At 38.9% G+C, this 23,502-nt stretch overlaps 1 protein-coding gene across 2 annotated transcripts in view; it reads right to left on the reverse strand.

The window, feature by feature from the left end:
- LOC124881887 (exostosin-1) overlaps positions 1–23,502 on the reverse strand; it is a 381,563-nt gene that overhangs the window by 90,053 nt on the left and 268,008 nt on the right. The gene's annotated exons all lie outside the window — the stretch shown is intronic.

A 23,502-nucleotide genomic window follows, 5' to 3' on the forward strand; every position in this document is an offset into this window, starting at 1 on the left:
AGTCCGATGAGGTGCAGTCATTTGTGTACAGAGAGAAGAGGAGTGGGGATACAATAAGTACTGGTGCCTGGGGGGCACCAGTACTTATTGTATTGATCTGGATCGGGAGAAGATGCTCCCCAGTCTCACCTGCTGCTGTCGGTCTGTCAGGAAGCTGTTGATCCACTGACTGCTTCTGGTGGAGGATGTCTGGTATGATGGTGTTGAAGGCCGAGCTGAAGTCTACAAACAGGATCCTGGCATACGTCCCTGGGTGGTCGAGGTGTTGCAGGATGAAGTGTAGACCTAAGTTAACAGCATCATCTGCTGACCTGTTTGCTCAGTAAGCAAATTGCAGGGGATCCAGCAGGGGGCCTGTGATGTCTTTCAGGTGCTTCAACACCAGCCGCTCAAAGGATTTCATGACCACAGACGTCAGGGCTACAGGCCTGTAGTCATTTAATCCTACGATGGTGGGTTTCTTGGGAACCGGGATGATGGTGGATCGTTTGAGACGTTATCAGGTCCTCCAGCTTTCTTTGTTTTCATGCGCTGAAAGAGCCTGTTTACCTCTTCCTTGGAGATCTTTAGTGCAGGCAGAGGATCTGAAGGTAGGGGGTTGGTTGCTTTATGGGAGGAATTTGTTCCTGAATGGGATGTAGACGAGATGATTTGAGGTGTGAATGGCTTCTTGTCATGTCTGCAGTAGAAGCCATTCAAACGGTTGGCCAGGAGACGACTCTGTTCAGGATGGGCTCTTGTAGGCAGTCAGGTTTCTCAGACCAGTCCATACAGCTGAAGTGTCACCAGTAGAAAGGCTGTTCTTAAGCTTCTCACTATAGCTTCTCTTAGCTGCTTTGATCTCTTGTTAGTTTGTTCCTGGCCTGCCTGTACCGCGCCCAATCTCCACTGCTGTGAGCTTCTTCCTTTTCCCTGCGCAGATTCCTGAGGTGTGGAGTAAACCATGGCTTATTGTTCGCAAAGGTGCAGAAGGTCTTGGTCTGCACACACATGTCCTCACAGAAACTGATGTATGATGTCACCACATCAGTTAGTTGGTTTAAGTCAGTGGCTGAGGTTTCAAAAACAGTCCAGTCTGTGCATTCAAAGCAGGCCTGTAGCATCTGCTTTGATTCCTCAGTCCACTTCTTAACAGTGTGAACCTTGGGTTTGGAAGCTCTTAGTTTCTGTCTGTAGGTTGGGATGAGGTGGATTAGATAATGATCCGAAAAACTCAGAGCAACCCTGGTAACAGCATATGAGTCCTTTAAAGCTGTGTAACAATGGTCCAGAGTGTTTTTGTCTCTGGTGGGACACTTAATATGCTGTCTGTATTTGGGGAGTTCATTTGAGAGGTTTGCTCTGTTAAAATCTCCCAGTATTATGATGAAAGAGTCCGTGTGTTTTTTCTCCAGGTCTGTAATCAGCTCAGCAAGATGTTTTTCCGCGGCAGAAGTGCTGCCATGCGGTGGAAAATATGAGCTGATTATTATAAACGAGGAAACCTCTCTCGGTGAGTAAAACGGCTTACAGATTATGGAAAATGACTCCAGATCCGGGCTACATGTTTTTCCCCAGCACTTTTACGTCTCTGCACCAACTTTCATTTATATAAAAGCAGATTCCGCCACCTCGCTTCTTCCCTGATAGCTCCACGCTGCCATCCGCTCTGATCAGCTGAAAGCCCGGCATCAGCAATGCGCGGTCCGGGATGTTTTCACTCAGCCATGTCTCGGTGAAGCAGAGAACCGCTGATCCGCGGAGGTCCGTGTTTTTACCGGTGAGAAGAAGCAGCTCGTCCATCTTGTTGTTGAGAGAGCGGACATTTGCCAGGTGGATTGAAGGCAGTGGTGTGCGAAGTCCTCTTTTGCGGAGCTTTACCAGCGCGCCAGCAAGCTTTCCCCTCCGCCGTTTTCGGCGCAGAATCCCATATAGAGCCGCAGCTCCACTCGCCAGGAGCTCAGTGAACCTCGGATCAATGAAAGATGGTGAAAAAAACCCAAGAGAGGACTCTCCGATGTTGAGAAGTTCCTCTCTACTGAATGAGACCACAGGATTGTGGCATGAAAAACATAAAAACACACAAAATACAAAAACAAAGAGAGAGCGAAGCTCCGAGGCTGCCATCGTCAGCGCTATCTTGAATGTGAAAGGATTGAGAATCAGCATGAACTTTATTGGCCAAGATTGTGTGTATAAACAAGGAATTTGATTTTGATTTCAATTGCTCACAGTGTACAGGTATAAATATATAAACCTTGGAGGAAAGAAAGTAAAGGATAAAAGGAACAGTATGTACATGTATATGTTTGGAGAGTTCGGTGGCGCAGGACTTAAGCACGTGACCCATGTATGGAGGCCTTGGTCCTCAATGCAGGTGTCACGGGTTCGAGTCCTGGCCTGTTGACATTTGCTGCATGTCTTCCCCCCCCTTTCCACCCCATTTCCTGTCAGTTTCCTTTTAAAAAAACAATAGAGAAAAATAAAGGCCACTACAGTGCCTAAAAACATATTTAAAAACATGTATGTGTATGCACAGCCAAATATTTATTTAAAGAAAAAAGAAAGGCAGATTGAGGTACTTGTTTTCACAATGGAGAAGTACTCAGGCTGTAAGGTGTTCATGATGTTCATTAGAGACAAGCTGGGGAAGAAACTGTCTCAGTGGCGGCTGGTTTTGGCAAATAGCGCTCTGTAGCATCGACCTGAAGGTCAGAGTCTAAACAGTTTGTGACATGGTTGTGTGGGGTCTTCAGAGATGTTAACTGCTCTTTCCCTGACCTTCGACCTGTACAAGTCCAGGATGGAGGGAAGGTGAGCCCAGATGATCCTCTCCACAGACCTAATTATTTGTTGCAGCCTGGACCTGTCCTGTTTTGTGAAGCCAAACTACACAGTGATGGATGTGAACAGGACAGACTGAATAAGTGCACAATATGACCGGTAGCTCCTGAAGTAGGTTTTACTTCCACGTTCCTGGAGGAAGTACAGTCTCTGCTGGGTCAGCTCCTAAATAGTATCTGTGTGTGAGGACCAAATCAGTTCTCCCGAAAAGGGTGGTTACTAGGAACCAGGAGTGCTCCACAGTAGACACAGTGTTATTGAGTATTGTGAGGGGAGGGAGGTCGGAGGGAGTTTTCTGGAAGTCCATCTTTATCTCCACAGTCTTGAGCAGGTTCAGTTCCAAGTGGTTCTGACTGCACCAGTGGACCATCCCATCCACCTCCTTTCTTTATGCAGACTCGTCATTGTCCAGGATCGGATCAGTAACACTGGTGTCATCTGCTGTCCTGATAGCTGTCCAGCAAACAAGTACTGACACCAACCACAAAGAGGGTAAGCCAGAAAATGGGTACTGCTTAATAAGCTGTCTGTTCAGAGTGCTACTGTACAGGTCCTTCTCAAAATATTAGCATATTGTGATAAAGTTCATTATTTTCCATAATGTCATGATGAAAATTTAACATTCATATATTTTAGATTCATTGCACACTAACTGAAATATTTCAGGTCTTTTATTGTCTTAATATGGATGATTTTGGCATACAGCTCATGAAAACCCAAAATTCCTATCTCACAAAATTAGCATATCATTAAAAGGGTCTCTAAACGAGCTATGAACCTAATCATCTGAATCAACGAGTTAACTCTAAACACCTGCAAAAGATTCCCGAGGCCTTTAAAACTCCCAGCCTGGTTCATCACTCAAAACTTCAATCATGGGTAAGACTGCCGACCTGACTGCTGTCCAGAAGGCCACTATTGACACCCTCAAGCAAGAGGGTAAGACACAGAAAGAAATTTCTGAACAAATAGGCTGTTCCCAGAGTGCTGTATCAAGGCACCTCAGTGGGAAGTCTGTGGGAAGGAAAAAGTGTGGCAGAAAACGCTGCACATCGAGAAGAGGTGACCGGACCCTGAGGAAGATTGTGGAGAAGGGCCGATTCCAGACCTTGGGGGACCTGCGGAAGCAGTGGACTGAGTCTAGAGTAGAAACATCCAGAGCCGCCGTGCACAGGCGTGTGCAGGAAATGGGCTACAGGTGCCGCATTCCCCAGGTCAAGCCACCTTTGAACCAGAAACAGCGGCAGAAGCGCCTGACCTGGGCTACAGAGAAGCAGCACTGGACTGTTGCTCAGTGGTCCAAAGTACTTTTTTCGGATGAAAGCAAATTCTGCATGTCATTCGGAAATCAAGGTGCCAGAGTCTGGAGGAAGACTGGGGAGAAGGAAATGCCAAAATGCCAGAAGTCCAGTGTCAAGTACCCACAGTCAGTGATGGTCTGGGGTGCCGTGTCAGCTGCTGGTGTTGGTCCACTGTGTTTTATCAAGGGCGGGGTCAATGCAGCTAGCTATCAGGAGATTTTGGAGCACTTCATGCTTCCATCTGCTGAAAAGCTTTATGGAGATGAAGATTTCATTTTTCAGCACGACCTGGCACCTGCTCACAGTGCCAAAACCACTGGTAAATGGTTTACTGACCATGGTATCACTGTGCTCAATTGGCCTGCCAACTCTCCTGACCTGAACCCCATAGAGAATCTGTGGGATATTGTGAAGAGAACGTTGAGAGACTCAAGACCCAACACTCTGGATGAGCTAAAGGCCGCTATCGAAGCATCCTGGGCCTCCATAAGACCTCAGCAGTGCCACAGGCTGATTGCCTCCATGCCACGCCGCATTGAAGCAGTCATTTCTGCAAAAGGATTCCCGACCAAGTATTGAGTGCATAACTGTACATGATTATTTGAAGGTTGACGTTTTTTGTATTAAAAAAACTTTTCTTTTATTGGTCGGATGAAATATGCTAATTTTGTGAGATAGGAATTTTGGGTTTTCATGAGCTGTATGCCAAAATCATCCGTATTAAGACAATAAAAGACCTGAAATATTTCAGTTAGTGTGCAATAAATCTAAAATATATGAATGTTAAATTTTCATCATGACATTATAGAAAATAATGAACTTTATCACAATATGCTAATTTTTTGAGAAGGACCTGTATATTCAAGTAAAATAATGGAAGGTTGAGTGGAAAAAAAAAGTGTGGTACAAACAAACAAAGGTCCATAAGCAACAAGGATAACTGCAGCCTTGAGATTAATGAGACGCAAAGCCTTCAAGAGTTTGGTTGAAATTAACAAGGCATCCACCACACACAGACATACCAGAACATGGACTACACATGTTGCATTTACATGTGTTAAGCCACCACTGAACAAGAAACATGATCTTAGTTGACTCCTGCTCTGTTAGAAAATGGTTAAAACATCATAAAAAGGCTATTTAGAAAATAACCAAAGAGCTTGTGTTAGAATGTGGATTTAATTGATAAATGAAGATGCTGCTTTCTGAATGTGGTTTGTTCCTGCATCACTGCAGAGGTACACTTGTACATTTGAAAGAGCTGCTTTGTTCTTAGAACTGAATAAACATAATTGACAGACTATTTAATGAGGAGGAACTCTGGATTTAAGAATAATCTTTAAGTGTCAGATGTGCCAGCAAATCTTTCTCAAGTGTACTACATTAGAGGTAGAAATTCTAACAAACAGCTAACTATGATGTGAATTTTCCTGGATGATTTGTTTGAAAACAGAGTTTCTAACTTTGATTGCATCATGCAGAAAAGCCTAGAGAAGGACACTATCACAGTCATTATAATCTTATCTAAGCCTGTGAAAACAACTGTTCCCAACCTTGGACTCATAAAAACTTTGAGAAAATGTAAAATGAATTGACTGCAGGGGTGTTTAAGTTTCATGTAGCAAGTACAATCACAAGGAAATTAGAGGTATCTATACTGTGTTTTTAAAAGGAAGCTAATCCAAGCTCCATTTGCATGGCTACTGTTGGGATGGTCAGGTAGAAAGAGTACGGTATCAATTGTATCTACTGATCCAACTCTAAAAAACAGACAAGAGAACAGAGTAACATAAACAGATATCTTATTATGCTGCAAATACCATTTCTCTGTTGACAAGCTATTTAAGCAGCTTAGATTCTGTAATTTTCTCTAAACATGTACTGCAGAGTATGTCTCATTTGTTGCACGTTGCAAAGATAAAAACTAATCATAAAAGCACTGGTAAAATGTAAATCAAGCATTGTTTTTTAACCTTTCTCCTTCAATGACTCATTTTAAATGGGCTGCTGAGTTTTTAAGTTGTCTGAATAAATTCTTCACATGAAACAAAGGATTAAGCAAGTCTCTTATATATAGTGATGTTTTTCTGACATGCCAAATTGTTGTAGAACCAGTTTGTTTATTGAAAGCCACCTGCACCTACATTTGAATCTCTTGTGAGACAAAACGCTTTTCAGCAAATAATGAAAGAGCACGTGTCAGAATGTGCCTTTGTGAATATTCTACTGAGAGGGTAAAATCCTGCTTTCTGCATATGATTTGCTTGCAGAGGCACGTTTGTATATTTAAAAGTGCTGATATTCTCCTCAAAACAGTAAATAAATATAATTTACAGAACACATAGAACGTGTTGTTCTGTTCTGGAAGGTTAATAATAGAGGTTACCAATTGTTTTTCCTCGTAATTAGACAAATCCATAATTAATTACCAAAAGGTTTAAGGCTGAATGTTCCTAATGACAAACCCCTGACTATACAACTGCTTTTGTCCTGTACAATAATTGCTTGTGGTTACGATACCTTGAATATACAGAAAAGTTTATGTTGAAAAAAAGTAAAATATTTCTCTTTTTAGTCACATTGCTGAACTTTTAGACAGAGGGAGAAATCTTAGGTCTGGCCACCCTCATGCTGCATGCCATTTACCTTGGAACTGGAAAGTTGAAGTAATGTCATAACCAAGGTGATAGTGCTCAAGTTTCCCGCTTGTCTGAACTGGGAAATTTCCATTTCCAAGTTCTACTAGTACAACATTAGACTAATTTTTTAACTCATTAGATGGATAATGTGATACAACTCCTATGTTGCCCAAAAGCCAGCTTTTCATTGGTTGATTGTTCCTATTGCTTCAGACAAGTCATTAAGAACTTTTTTTTAGGCACGAACTAAGAAATGTATAAATCACCTGGTTCTGCATTTGAAGCAGAGAACCTCCAGACATCCAAGCTAGACACTTACAGTATCTATGTAAAAGCGACCTCTGTGGACTAAATGTAAAAGGCAGCCTTGTGTTCACCTTTGTCTCTGAGGAAGACACACATCACCAATCCAGTGAGCAACTAATGTTACAGTCCGAATCAGATCCTAACAGGCGCTTTCTTTGTCCTGAATGGATTCTGGTATGTTGGCAGGTTGTATGGAGGTGTGTAACATTCCTTCCTTTGCCTTTTCCAAGCTCTTTTTTTTTTCTTTAATATAACCATCTGATTATAAAACTCCTAATCTGGCAATCGAAAATAACTAATTAGAAAGGTGTAATGTCTGCTTCAGATAAAAGTAGCTTTATGGGTTAGTTTTGAGACTTGTTTGATTTTGATTACCGGTGACTGTTTGCTTCATGGACAATAAAAGCTGTTTAAAGTATTACAGTGCCTTGCGAAAGTACTCGGCCCCCTTGAACTGGTCAACCTCTTGCCACATTTAAGGCTTCAAACATAAAGATATAAATTCTAATTTTTGTGAAGAATCAACAACAAGTGGGACACAATCATGAAGTGGAATGAAATTTATTGGATGTGTCAAACTTTTTTAACAAATAAAAAGCTGAAAAGTGGGGCGTGCAATATTATTCAGCCCCCTTGTGTTAATAATTTGTAGCGCCACCCTTTGCTGCAATTACAGCTGAAAGTTGCTCGGTGTATGTATGTATCAGTTTTGCACATTGAGAGACTGAATTCTTGCCCATTCTTCTTGCAAAACAGCTGGAGCTCAGTGAGGTTGGATGGAGAGCGTTCGTGAACAGCAGTCTTCAGCTCTTTCCACAGATTCTTGATTGGATTCAGGTCTGGACTTTGACTTGGCCATTCCAACACCTGGATACGTTTATTTGTGAACCATTCCATTGTAGATTTGGCTTCATGTTTTGGATCATTGTCTTGTTGGAAGATAAATCTCCATCCCAGTCTCAGGTCTCTTGCAGACTCCAACAGGTTTTCTTCCAGAATGGTCCTGTATTTGGCCCCATCCATCTTCCCATCAATTTTGACCATCTTCCCTGTCCCTCTTGACAAAAAGCAGGCCCAAACCATGATGCTGCCACCGCCATGTTTGACAGTGGGGATGGTGTGTTCAGGGTGATGAGCTGTGTTGCTTTTACGTCAAACATATTGTTTTGCATTGTGGCCAAACAGTTTGATTTTGGTTCATCTGACCAGAGCACCTTCTTCCACATGTTTGCTGTTTCTCCCAGGTGGCTTGTGGCAAACTTTAAATGAGACTTTTTATGGATATCTTTGAGAAATGACTTTCTTCTTGCCACTCTTCCATAAAGGCCAGATTTGTGCAGTGTACGACTGATTGTTGTCCTATGGACAGACTCTCCCACCTCAGCTGTAGATCTCTGCAGTTCATCCAGAGTGATCATGGGCCTCTTGGCTGCATCTCTGATCAGTCTTCTCCTTGTTCAAGATGAAAGTTTAGAGGGACGGTTGGGTCTTGGTAGATTTGCAGTGGTCTGATACTCCTTCCATTTCAATATGATTACTTGCACAGTGCTCCTTGGGATGTTTAAAGCTTGGGAAATCTTTTTGTATCCAAATCCGGCTTTAAACGTCTCCACAACAGTATCTCGGACCTGCCTGGTGTGTTCCTTGGTCTTTATGATGCTCTCTGCGCTTTGAACAGAACCCTGAGACTATCATAGAGCAGGTGCATTTATACGGAGACTTGATTACACACAGGTGGATTCTATTTATCATCATCAGTCATTTGGGACAACATTGGATCATTCAGAGATCCTCACTGAACCTCTGGAGGGAGTTTGCTGCACTGAAAGTAAAGGGGCCGAATAATATTGCACGCCCCACTTTTCAGTTTTTTATTTGTTAAAAGAGTTTGACACATCCAATAAATTTCCTTCCACTTCACAATTGTGTCCCATTTGTTGTTGATCCTTCACAAAAAATTTGAATTTTATATCTTTATGTTTGAAGCCTGAAATGTGGCAAGAGGTTGACCAGTTACTTTTGCAAGGCACTGTATATTCTGATCTTCAGTGAACACAGAGACTCTAGGATATTCTGCTTCGCCCCAAATGGGCAGTATGATTTATTTAACCAATTTAACTGTTAGCAGTACACATGCTCATAGTCCTTCATCAAATAGCCCTGCATTTAAACTGAACTCTAGTGCTAATTCGTTAAACATCTGCACCAACAATAGCTCCCATTGTTCCATAAAAGACACTAATCAAGTTTCCTTATGTACATTGAGGGTTGCCAGTACGAACATTTGAAGCATTTTAAATAAGGTTTGTGGAGGAATTAAGCTTCAAAGATAACTTTAGCCAAAAACAGTCTGATAAAACGTTTTTTAGATTATGTCAGGGTCGAGGATTTGGAGATAGGACCAGAACATGCGAGGAGGCCGCATGGTGAGTGTTACGTTTTAATGGTTTGATGAAGACTTACAGACAGGCAGGCAGGGGACTGAGTACAGGCAGGTGATCCAAGGCGAACAGGTACAGGAGGCAAAACAGAAAACGAAGCACTAGGAACTCGGGAAGAATACAGGGGAGTTGACAAGAGGTTTACAGGTGCTGGGGAACACAGAGACCTGGAAAGAAACTAGACTAATGACAAACTCAGGGAAGCAGATCTAAGAAAAACTATAACCCAACATAAAATATAAGAATCTGGAGAGTGAACAACTAACACGAGTAATCTGAGGACATGAGGAAAACCTAACTGGGAAAAGTAAACAAACACAGAACACCAAGCGACAGACTGCAACTAATGAGACCTGACAGACAGACAACATAAACATGGGACTAACCAAAAGAAAACTATACTAAACAACAAAACCAGGGGGAATAAACTAGATCTGAAGGGAAACACATGAACACCAGAATTTAGAAAGTGATAACTTAACAGAAGTAACTACTAATCAGAAAGGAATAGAACAACACTTAACAGAGAAAAAGTAAACGAACAAAAAAACCCAAAATGGCCGACGCCGACAAACAAATCATTTGGAAAGAACTTATTTGAGACTTTAGAGCCATCACTACACCACTCCACCTGAGAAATCCCAAACCAGACACTGATGTCTGGTTTGGGATTTCACCCAAACTGTTTTTCTTAAACCTAACCAGTTCATTTATAAACCGAACTACAGACAAACTTAAATCAGTTGTGAGTTTAGATTTTGAAGGCTGTCGGTAGGTGGAATAAGCTTAATTGGATTTCGTCTGCACAAAGGTTCACGTTGATGCACAAGCTGCATCACTCTCACATTAGTTCATTAGTTCATTAGTGTAAATTTATTGAGTGGTGATGAAGGAACGGTACAAACTGGCTACAAACACTTAAAATATTGTGACATTTATTTAGAGTCAACAAGAACAAACCAACCAAAAAAAAGAAAAACATTAAAAAAAAACTGAGTAATAATTGGCAAAGACAAACAGACCTCTGTATATAAAAGCTGGGCATGTGTATGTGTTATTTGCTGGGAGCTCTTCTAGTGTTTGCAGCCAAACAGCAGCATCTTCAGAGGTCTAAGGGAGGGCAGGCCAGGCAGAGGTCGGAAAGCCGAGAAGTCCCAATGGGGGTGGATGAAAGTTTGTAACACCCAGACTACATGGAGCGGAAAATACCAGAGAGGTTTGCTCCTGTCAAGATCCATTTAAATACCAGAAGACATGTAGCAGAGCTTCACAGGAACACCTCTACTTCAGGTGTGTGTGTGTCTGGAAGAGAATCATTTGCATGTTCATTTCTGCATCACTGAGACAGAGGGAAGTTTCCATATTTATCACTCTGCGTACGTTTGTACATAAACACCAGAGCTGAGAGCATTCCCTGCTCAGGCTGAGTTGAAACACAGGTCTCTGGGCTGGTATTAAAGCTTAATGTGACAGGCTGGTCTGGATCAGAATAATAATAATGCACACTCAGAAATACACACCACCACACACACAAAAGATGAATCCATCCAACAGTGACATAGCGTGGAAACAGATACTGGAAAGCTGACTGTATGGGAAGCACAGACAAGTGTGTTTCAGCAGAAAGATATTTCTTGACATTGATTACAATATAAAACAAAACACTTGACTAAACTTGACTAAATAAGTAAGATTAAGGACACTTTAATGAGAAATGATTTAGATATAAATGGTTAATTAATTTAGTTTTTGACCTAAAACCCCCAAAATGTTTTTAGATATGAAACATAAATAAAGCACAATTTGTCTTTTCACTGTTTGGTCTTTTCTTCTGTTTTCTTAAGCAGGTAAGCAATTTTGAAATGCAATTTTCTGACACAAAACAACCGTTGAAGCCACACCCCTCTAAAATGGTAAGGCAGTGCATATCATCTGGAATATGTGCAGTATGTGTTTTAAACAAAACACTATAGTTTTCTTGACCAAAAATACGTTTTTGCATTGTGCTCCCTTTCTTTCGTGCTTTTTTTTAACTATAATTGTTCTGAGATGCCTGTCCACACACATTTTAAAAGGAAAAGTTGTAAAAAGGATGATAAATGCCTCTTAAAATGTTGCCACAGTTCTTTTTTAAGTAGTCTTCTTTAGGAATCATGTTCTGACCAACTCCTGGTGCAGTTCTATAAAACATTTTCTGAAGTTCTTTCAATTTGTTGTCTTCAGGTTTACCTTTTCTAGGGGAAAAGGTGAGCATCAAAAGATGAAAGTTAAAGATGAAGTCAGATTTCTTGGTTTCATTATTGATGACAGTATTGCTTGAAAAAGAGCACTAAGAGTCATTAACAAGACTCGGTACATGGATCATATTAAACCACTATTTATGCTTAGAAGGGAAGGGGTTTATGACTTAAGAGGTATAAGTTAATATCAAACCGAGATGATTAAAACAACAAGAAAAAACTTTATGTATTTCTATCTGTGGGTTGAAGCTTTGGAACAGCCTTAATGTGGACTTTAAGCAATGTCTAAACATGAAACAGTTTAAAACTTGGCATGAAAAGATGATTATAGATTAATGGTTTTCTTGATGAATTTAACACATTTTCGTTCAATCACCAATGGAGGCAACAATAACCTTTTTACACTCTATGATTCCTTAGACATCTTAATTATTGTTTAACTAGGTCACAGGCCTCTAATAAAACAAAGAAACCAGTCAAAACATTGTACAAGCAAGCCATTAAGGTCATGGATAAAAACCAAGTTGCTTCCATCACCGTGATATACAAAATAAGTATGGTTAATTAAACTGGACTGACCTTCACAAATTAGCAAATTTATCCTTGATTAATAGGGTAATTCATAATTTATCCACAGCTCGTCTCTCAGAGTTCATCAGTCAGAGAAAAAACAGTGAGCGTGTGAATAGAGGCTCTGTAAGGGGAGACTGTTATCCCTCTGAGGAAGAACATCTTTCGCCAGTCAGCCGCGTCTGTGAGAGGTGCCTGAGAGCTGAACTCACTACCTGATGAAATCAGACAATAACAACATACAAGGCTTTCACTAAGCATAAAAAAAATGGCTTGTTTATTCATACACCTGTCAACACTAAAAGAAGTAGTATTTATTTTCTAAGCAGTAATGTTTTGTTGATATCTTGAGTCAGGATTTGTTTAGTCTAATCTCATGTCCTTACTAATTTTGTGTCTGTGTCCTACTTATATTATTGGATTTGATTGCTTTTTAAACATTCATGGCTGGGGGACTGCAGATTTAAAATAGTCTTTTGGCTAATTCCGGCTTCTTTACCACATGAATTGTCATGTGTTTTATTAAATTGCCCTGTCCCTTTCAAATGAATCAAATCACACTTATTGAAAACTCCTTAGATTGCCCTAGCACAAGCTGGACAGTACTCTGGAGAATAAGCATATTTGGGATTACCTTCTTTGCCTGCTGCCTTCATGGCCAACCTCATATAGGTTGTGGAGATATATTATGTGTGTGCATTAATTATTATGTCCATAACCAGTGTGTTATAAAATGTATAACCTGTGTGTGAATATAAGACATTGTGGCCTGCAGATGTGTTGTTGCACAAACTTGGCCTTGAGTGTGAAGTAGAGAAATAATGAAGAATGGTGGGAAAAGAATGTGGGAGGATTAACTAGCCAAGTACTCCCTTCTCCAGGTGCAGGACAATAGCTGTCCAAATATGGTAAGCCGGAAGAGTCTGTCTGAAATCATATGTATGAAAAAAACTGTGGATAGGGCGCTGCCTATTTTCATGTGTGTTTCAATAAAAACAATGGCCCCGGTGAGAAGTTCTGAAGTCGTCTCGGTGTGTGTTGTGTTACCACATGCGAGAGCTTCCCTGGTCCAGGTATTTGAATAACATACAGCTGTCTCCGTGTGATTTATTATAATGTCTTGGGAATTCGCAGAACACCCCTTGGGAGGGTGCTTCAACAAGGTTCATAAGGGTAATAAAACAAAGGAGTCACAAACACACAATCGAAAATAATTCTAATTTTTTTTTTTTCTGAGGATGTGCAAGAAACTGAAATTAAAATCGTTCAAACCTTCTCAAACAATAAACAGTTTAAAGCTTGACTGTCATCAGAAAACTTTAAAAATGCTATCCAGAGAAGGGCTGCATGATATTTGCAAAACATGTGATAATCTTGGTGACTGTTGCAATACCAATATGACTTGGTAATACACAACTTCACAACAACTTCCCAGTGTTTAACAGTTTCATAAAATCCATTCACTATTTTCACATACAGCTCAAACCTTTTGCAGCAGCTGTACAACATAATTTACAAGTACACATCTTTGATGAGGGAATTTGGTTGAAAACAGAATAAAAACAGAAAAATCGAAATGAACACTGATGTTCAGGGGAAAGCTTGTTTTCAGCCTGTTTTCATTCAATGATTTAATATTTATAATATAGCAAATTTGCAACAAAAAATAACAAAATCAATAGAAAACTTGGATTGATTTCAAAGAGAAGTCTTTATAGCTGTTTTAAAAAAAAAGTTGGCACCAGGATTATTTTTAGTTGTGAATGGTTATGTCATGATTTATCGATTAAAGTTATTTGTAGTCTCACCCCAACATAAATTACATGTATGCTATGAATCCTGGTGCCCTGAGGACCAGCTTTCCAAGGTAAAATTCACAAACACTTTTTTTCCTGTGAGCAAAAAACACATGACCTGGTTTTAGGCTTTAGAGAAATCCACTGCAAGGAGTTATGCAATATATGAGGCAGAACCTGGTGCCCAGTTTAGGAGGCCTAATTAAAAAGCCTTCATAAATCAGTTCACATCTTAAAGGTGCTTGTAGCCTTTAGAAATTGCAATGATTTACATGAAGTGGGAAAATTGTTGTCTCAGATAGCTGATAACATTTAAAATACAGCTCTGGCAGATAAGCATCAATTTCTTAAAAGTCTTATTAATTGAAACTTCATCGCTGCAGCACTGTAATTATTTATCACTTCGCTTTTTGGCACGTATACCCTTCCAATCCTTTAGTTTGAATGTTTTCCTTTAATTCAGCGGAGCAGCTGGCAGTGTATCCAAGTAACAAGAGCCTATTTGGCCTTAGGCACATCTAAAAGGAATTTAGAAGTCTCCCGTCTCATCCGAGTGGACTGAACAAGACATGTTGTCGTATTGCAGACATTCCTGCACAAAACAGGTAAAAGCTTTCTGGTGTTAACCAATCAGCCATAACCTTTCAGGGTCAAAATCGCCCTCGCTCGTGCAGAGAGCCGAAGACAGAAAAATCCCCTCAAAGTCATGAAATAAAAACCTTGGAGCGTCACATCTATATTTTCACTTTTTTCCCCTTGCTGAGCACAGAGCTCAGTTGGTGATGGCATTTCCAAAATCACAGAGCGTTTTTTTCAGTGTTATCAGCAGATGTTCTTTGAGGTGTTGGGTGTATAATCAGACAAACAATGACAGAGAAATTATTTTCTTTTTAAATGGCTGTTTAAAAGCTCCTAGACCAAAAGGCTGCACAAGAATCTGCTATTTTCAGAGCAGCAGCATGTTTAAGATACACATCTTAGTTCATACTGAAGCTGACGTCATTTGGGTTAATGCTAAGTAATAGTTCTGTATGCTTCCATTTAATGAAATATTTTTATGTGATGTGAGATGTTTTTTGGGTTTTCTTTCAGTCCTTTCAGTTTACCTGTTATCCAGCCTCTTGATCCTGATGAGTAATGCCTCTCTGAGTCACACACACTATTAAGGAGTGCTTGGTTGTGTGTGTACTGTGACAGACCATTAACACCCTCCCTGTGGACCCTCAGGCTTCAGTGGGCCAGCATTGAACTACACCAGTGTGATGGTGAGTGTGTTAAAAAAAGTAAATCCTACTTTTTTTTCTTTATTATATTCTGCCAGCAGAGCATTTTACTTTCATATTGCTGGTTTACCTGTGGTTCTCTTATGTTTTCACAGTTTTGCCCTACAGTTTATACATATATCTGTTGTTGGGGCAGATCTTAAATTTGAACATTTCATTTATAATAAATATTATAATAAGGACTGATTTGGTGACTGAAGCCAACCTTTCTGTTTACCTTTACAAAAAATAGTACATTGTGCGAGGTATTTTCCCAAAAGGCAGACGGAAAGGAAAAATCCAAAATGCCAAACGCCACATGGTAGCTGAGCTAATGCTACAAGCTCACGCTACAACATTAATGTTCAAGGGTAACTTAAAAAGGTCAGTGGAGCTCCTGTAATTGCAACAGTGAAGTAGGAAACCTCGCAGACAACATAAGCTAAAGTTATCTGTTTAAATATCAGCTTTACGGACAAGGACAGCCCAATGATGTTGTGCCTACTAAAAAGTGAGGCATCAAAACAAACCAGTGCACCTCCCTCCATTACCCCTCTGTTTAGTTGTAAAAGCAGTAGAGGCTAATGATTGCACAGGTTATGGTGGAGCCAGACTGAAGATGACAATTAGAGCACAAAAGAATAGGAACCCATAGCAACCTACACTACTGCTATAGTTGATCACTAAAGAAAATATTCTGCAAAATTACCAGAAAGACACAAATTGTACAGGGCTGCTGCTGAAAACATCTGCAAGGATCAGATTATTGTTTGTTTTAAGAAACTATTTATTTTAGCTTAAAATGATCCTTTATTTGTCCCTCAGTAGTAACATTTATTTTTATCAACATCAAATTGACAGGCAAATGAAAGCACACAGTGACACACTAAAGATAATCCATTATAATAATAAAATAAAATAAATACATGAGTGAATCAAATGCACTGACTTCCATAAAAGATATAAACACTTATAGTAAGTGTTACTGTTTTGGGATGTGACACTTTTAAATTATAAATTTTTTCTAAACAAGGAATGAATTGTCCCCTTCTCATTGGTTTTATTTAAGGAAGTAAAAATATTGTCATGTTTTAATTAATCATATTTTTGTTCTTAACCAGAAAGAACCCTGTGCCTTTTGCTGTGGTTTAAAATGTTATTGAGTTTCGTTTTTTTTTTGTATCAGTATCGTGTTTGAAATTCTTGTATAGTGACAACCCTACAGTTTATACAAAATACCAACTATCTTCATGTCACAAAACTTCAGAGCGAGTTTGAACATAATCTCCAGTATGTTGATGTCTGTGGTTCTGTACAACTACATTGTTTCAAGATGTCATCAGAGATCACTGAGCCATTGGTAAAATTACTTTCACTTCAGCTCACTTCACGCGATCTATTTGTTTGACCTTCAGTGGTGCTCAGCTTGGCACAGATCCACAATACCATCTCCTGCCACAAACATAGAAGGCTTTAAAGCTGCATCCTCCATTCAAAACTGCTTTGTTTATTACAGGGCACTTTTGTGCCACACAATGTGTAGCAGTGGTGTGTATACTAATGAAAAATGTGCCTCAGCAGGAGTATTTTCAGCAGCTGATGGGAAATAAATATGCACGGCAGATCCAACTGAGACAACGCTGACACGTTGGAGTGTCTTCTTCAATTATTCATCTGGTAAACTGAATCGTGTGGTTTTACCCACATTTCCTAACTTTCATTCAGCATGACAGGCTGCAGTCTATACATAGGGATCCATTAATGACCAGAGACACGCACTACTCACATTCACACATGATGGAAAATAAACTTGTGAGGTTATGCTCAGTGCAGGGAGAAATCAATATCTCTGAAAACATGCCACTTAACTCCCACCCACTTTGCCTCTAACTGGGAAAGAGAAAAAAAAAGGAGAAATCTGACTTCAAAGTGACTCACCCTTCACCTGAACACATGCTCAACATTTCCAGAGGTGTCAGAAAACATTATATAAAACCAGGTAGAAAAGTAACATTTTCTTTCTGCTGGTGAATTATTCAGCACTGCTGGAGGTAGTGGACACTAACACACACTGATATGAAATTTCATACAGAGACACTGATGACTTTGATAGGAGGAGGCCCGCACAGAACATTACTGGATTTTTGTAATCAACTCACCCTTATTTAGACAGGTTATTGTATTACAGGACCGCTCTGTGGTTTTCTATAGCATCACAAATTTAGACTGACAGAGAATATCAAGAAATTTCCAAAACAACCAGGTCTTCTTCCAGAGATATTCTCTGTTTATTAACTGATGAGCAAAACGAACATTAGACTCCATGTTTTTTTTTTTTTTGTTGTAAATGTTTTTGTAAAACAACAGCCAGTCTTTTTTTTTAAATACTCTGTGGGACTTTGTTAAGTTCACAATACACTGACATTTTCTGACATTTTCTGACATTTTCTTAGATGGGAGCTAAACAAACACCAACAAACAGAATTCAATAAAGTATCACTGTTAATGTCACACTTGGATATTTCTTAGCTGATTTTTGCATTTCTAAACGTTTTGTTTGTAGCAACAATAGCTTTGTAATTTGATTCCAATCTTAACTGCTTCTACTGCAACTCTTTTTTCCAACATAGTGGTTTTCAGGCAGGTGGTGGAGACAGCTCTCAACTCAGTGGTGGCCAAACTTTTACCAAGGGCCAAATCATCAAGTCAATTGTGCTCGCTGGCCACAAAAATCTGTTCTCTCCTTATTTTGATTAAAAACTCAAAATGTTTTATAATTTATTTTTACCTGAACTACAATTTAGTTCAATGTTAAGTTTATTTATATAACGGCAATTCACAACACGTCTTCGCAAAGCACTTTACAGAAAAAAAAAATGTAAATTCAGTCCAAGAAGATTCATTTCAAATTGATCCTAGTTAAACAATGCAGTAAAGACATGCAATATTTCCTTTTTCCAATAATTATTATTTTTTGCTTCTGAGTAAACATTGCTGCATATTTGTAGTCTTTTTCACTATGAAATAAAAGAAAGCAAAAAGCAGATTAAGTCAGTAAAATTTGGCATAAATGGTAGATTCCTATAGGTCATTAAGGGTTTATAAGCAGATATAATATGTATTTGTGTGTTTTTGTTAATGGTTCTAGGTCAGATTTTCTAAAACATCTGTAGGTGTATGACAAAGTAAAAGCTTATCCGCCCTGTAATTTAAATCAATGTTTGTCACCTAATGGGTGTAAATTTGTTCAGCTTGAAGGCATGGAAATTTAAAATGATATCAGTATCATGGTTGTATGCAGATGATAATAATAATCATAGATTTAACATAAAAGGGTTTGCAAATTAAAATTGTTAAATTGAATTTTGTTGAAACGGAAACAACACAGTAAGTGATAAAATTAAAGTTACCATTTTTGGATGTTGAAAAAATTGACAAAAAAACATCAAATATTTTTCAAAGGAGAGAAACTGGAGATTGTTCAATATTTTAATTATCAGAGATCTATTTTAAAACAAGGACATAAGGCAGTGTTTGGATTCTTGAGTAAATGTTGAGAATTTGATTTGCCTTTAACTGTAAAACTAGAGTTGTTTGATAATACTGTGATGCTTTTTAAGGTTGTACGCCTGTGAAGTGTTGGAAAAACAACGTTATATATTCCTGGAAAAACTCAGTTTGAAATATGTCAACATGTACCAACATGCTGTACAGAGAGCTTGGAAAATTTATTTTGCGGTTAAAGGAAAATGATTGGTTACTAGGCAAGGCATATGAGTAGTAAGCAAGAACAATTAATGGCAGAATTTACTTCTAACATGAACTGCACCATAATAGAACTTAAATTTGTGATAGTTTGAATGAATGAGGATTTTCTTACGTTTGGCCTAAACAGAAATATTGAACACAGACTTTAAAACCACTTTTTACACAACTGGAGAACAGAATTGTACAAGATGTCATTTTGTGGTGTGTATGTGTATGTAAGTTTAAAGATGAATTCAGGTTTTAAAAGTCTTTATTGTATTAAACCTAGGAAGGAAGAGAAGCTCTCATAGATTTTAGGTTGTCTAGCTGTATAATCCCAGTATGTTTTGGAGATACAGGGAATAGATAAATAATAATTTCCAAAATGAGTGGTAAGGGCTGTATTGGGGACAAGTCATTTTTTCTTTTAGAATGTACTAATTCAATTCAATTCAAAAGTACCTTATTAATCCCAAAGGGAAATTAAATGTTATTGTAGCTCATATTATAGACCCGTTCTAGATGCTGATGGCTGTGGGGAGAAAGGATCTCCTGTAGCGGGCTGTCTTAGACTGGATCTGAAAAAGCCTCTGAATGAAGACACGACCAAGACCTGATCCTCTGCCCAGCATGGATAGGGGCAAATACGTCTCTTTCTGTGAAGAATGCATGGTGGGTCATGTTGTGGGGGAAGCAGAGTTCAGCTGGTGTGCTCAAGCAGCCTCTAACATATGGTGGATTTTATCATGTTGAGCTTACCAGGTCAAACCGAGACAAAACATCCCCAAACCAGGACAATTACAGTTCTGTTTCTCAGTTGGTTTATAAATATTTGCCTGGCGTCAGTATTCTGGTTTATGTCCTCTGTTCTGGTTTCTTAGTAATTCGGATTAGTTCCTGTATAGTGGAAGTGCTGATTTCAACTTATTTTGAGAGCATATTAAATCTGTTAACAGACTCGTGAGCTGCTACTGTCTTAGACAGCTCCTTGGATCTCACCTTGGTGTGACATTCCCTCTTTAACAGTGAGTAGCTTACTAAACTAAATATTAGAGGTTTAAACACAATAAAATGCTTTCTTCTTTGAATAACGTCGACATGATTTCAGACATTTCAGTTAGGAGAAAATGTGGCCTAATTCATTTCTTTTAAATTACATTTTAGAGAAATTTTTGAAAGGTTATTTCCTCACTTTTATTGTTTAGTAAATAAGTTGAAAATACTATCATTTGAAGTAGAAAATATCCACGTCAAAATATTAGAAAAAAACACAGGCTGTCATAATGAGTTCTCATTTCACCTTTTCTTTAAATGCATAAGTCTATATTGACATTATTGACACTTTTCTACCACTAGATCATTAGCCATAGTAACATTAAAGGCTCAGATTGAATTCTCCATCATCTTTGATGTTTAATGATTTATCTACAGTCAATATTTCTCTACAGTATATGCATGTGCCCTGGTGTGTTTGTGTTATACATAGACAGACCTACCCTTTAGTGAGGAATGAAAACGCTGGGACGTCATTCGTCCCCATATTGATTTTCCCTTTCATATGCATAATTGAAGTTGTTGGGGTATACATAATTGAAGCTAGTTCTTTAAGTAACTCTCTCCCTCTTTCTCCTTTTGTCTTCAACATTAAAAAGGAAAAATGCCAAACCTAGTCCTCTTTGGCATTTTCTCATTTATCTTCAAGAGACAAGTTTTGGTGTGGAGACCTGTGGCTGTGTTTAGTTTTGATGGAATGACAAAGTATGTGTGTGTGAGACAGTTTCAGACATTAAGACTGTAACTTCAAAGCAAATGGAGACTGTCAACATCCTGAACAGATTTTGTTTTCTGAAAATGATTGATTTTCTTGGTAAACTAATCCATCAGGAAGGCCTATTTTAAACAATTTTAAACACACAATGTGAAATGCTCCTGTTCTGTAAATGCTGTCTCCGGTTCAATTGGCCCTGAATTCTGAGGATAAAAGGAAAACCGTATAATATACCAAAAACTAAAATGTCTTACTACTTTAATGAAATTGTAAATGTTATATTGCAAATCTCAATTTTTCTTAATTTTGAAATGCGAGATAATGTGGAAAAAAATAGTTTCACCTTTGTGATCGCATCCTGCTGGTCTAATTTACTTATAAACACTGTAATATCAGCTGTTCTGATTTTTAATCAGGAGAGATCTCATTGTTGTGGTTCATATTTTATGGTTTCTTCAAAAAAATCTGAAAATGGAAAGAGAATTGCAAAATTGCAAACCTACCAAGACAGGGCCACCCACCTATACTAAAAGCTCAGGCAAGGAGAGCAATCATCAGAGAAGCAGGAGTTAATCTTCTATAAGGATAATTGCACTAAACATGCAACCAGAGCTGCAATGGAATGGTTCAGATTAAATCATGTTTATGTGATAGAATAGTCAACAACAGTCTAGACCTAAATTCAACTCAATCTGTGGAATTTCTTGAAAATTGAAGTTCACTGATGCTCTCCTCCCATTCTGATTAAGCTTGAGCTACTGTACAAAAACTTGGACAAAAATCTTTGTCTCTAAATGGACAAAGTTCATAAAGTGTTATTTCCAAAGGTTACACTTTTCAGATTTCTAATTGTAAAAAATCATGCGTTATTTCCTTCAAATTCCACAATTATACACTACTTAATGTTGGTTTATCACTGAAAAGTCAAATTAAATAACTGAGATTATTGGCTGTAAAATGACAAAGTGTGAAAACGTGAAAGCTCAAGGAGAAATTACATTAGGCTGGTAATCCAAATGTTCTATAGTCACCCCTGCTTCGTTTTTCTTATTCTTGCCAGTGTTAACCTCTGTTGACACAATTCTATCGAAGGTATTTCGATTTCTCAGGTCTCAACTTTTCCAGATAAAAGTCCTGGCCTGGGTGGTTGACTTTCAGATTACCTGAAAAAATGACCTGATTGTTGAGGGGTAGCGTTATGTGCTGAGCAATGATGATTGGTGGACATACGATAGGTGGACAGACAATGAGGTCCAGGCTCTTTTGTTCTGTTTTTGCTGATGAACACATTCGGTTGGACTTTGAATTGGTGACATGTAATAATAATGTGTACACCAAGAGTGTCTGAGCTCAACATAATGCACACAGCAAAGCAGTTACAGGATTAGTTAAAAATGTTCTGTGGCCATTCAGAGCAGTGAAAACAGAAAGCAAACAAATGACCCAGGGACTCCTTTTCCCCAGGAAAAAAGAAATCCCAGGTATTTAAATCCAGGGACTTTCAGTGTGTGGGGTCCAGCCATGGATTACAACATTTAAGGGCCAGTTTGATCTTTTCTGGAATTTTCAAAATAAATCACAGTAACCTACTTCCAACACAGCCAGCAACAGAAGGAAAGCGGACTTCCCATGACATCACTGTTTGAATAAAAACCTCGCGTTCCAACAAACAGATCTCTTTCCATGCGGATTCCAAACGGGAATCAGACAGGAGAGGCACCAAACAGCGCTTATGTCTCTTGCTGGCAAGCAGACATAACTCTTCAAACTCGATCCAAGAGTGTTATACGATCATGCAATCATAAGCAACAAAGTTAAGTAATGATTTGCTGTTCGAGTATCTGGCATTCATTCATATAAAGAGTGTAATAAGACAACTTCACTTAGCTTTCTTCTGAGGCCTCCAGAAGCATCCATAATCGAAGCGGATTTCCCCCACGGCCTGAAAAAGAAGGCTGGGACAACTCGCATGCCTTCCTGCGTGTACGTCCAGGTGGCAAGAGCTACCCCGCCAGGCCAGTTAAAAGCCCTTCCTCCACAGCTACGGCTGTTAGCTGCTAACCCTTTGTTTACCCACACGTGGATGTTTTCCTCAACACCCAGGACAACTTCTCCTCAGCACGGTTCACGTAAGAGGTAGTGTTTGTGCAGAGAAGATTAGTTTAGGGTTAAATAATCTAATTAATGTTTGTTTAATGATGTTTGTTTTTGTTTGTGTTGAAAAACTCAGCTAATGATTGCTCTGTGTTGTGTTTTTAAAGTTAAGACAGATTTTATTTGAAGGGTGGTGTTTAAACACAAAAGATAACGCACCGTCCACACTTTTGCAATTCAACCCTTTTATTAGTGGTATTTTAAAGGTATGTGTTTGATTCTGGTAACCAGCTATAGGTTTCTTTTGTTAGCTCCAACCGCTAATGGCTGAGAACATGTGCTCACCTACTTTATGAGTCAGCTGAAGATCGTTTACCCAGAATGGATCTTAGTTTCCAATCTAGGAAATAATATTTCCTTAAATATAATTTTACTAAATGTGATAACTAACTTAACACCACTGAATATCATTTACCCAGAAAGGTTTGGTTCTTACTCAAAATAATATTTCCTTA

The sequence above is a fragment of the Girardinichthys multiradiatus genome, chromosome 15, assembly GCF_021462225.1.
Source record: "Girardinichthys multiradiatus isolate DD_20200921_A chromosome 15, DD_fGirMul_XY1, whole genome shotgun sequence".
Classification (NCBI taxonomy): domain Eukaryota; kingdom Metazoa; phylum Chordata; class Actinopteri; order Cyprinodontiformes; family Goodeidae; genus Girardinichthys; species Girardinichthys multiradiatus.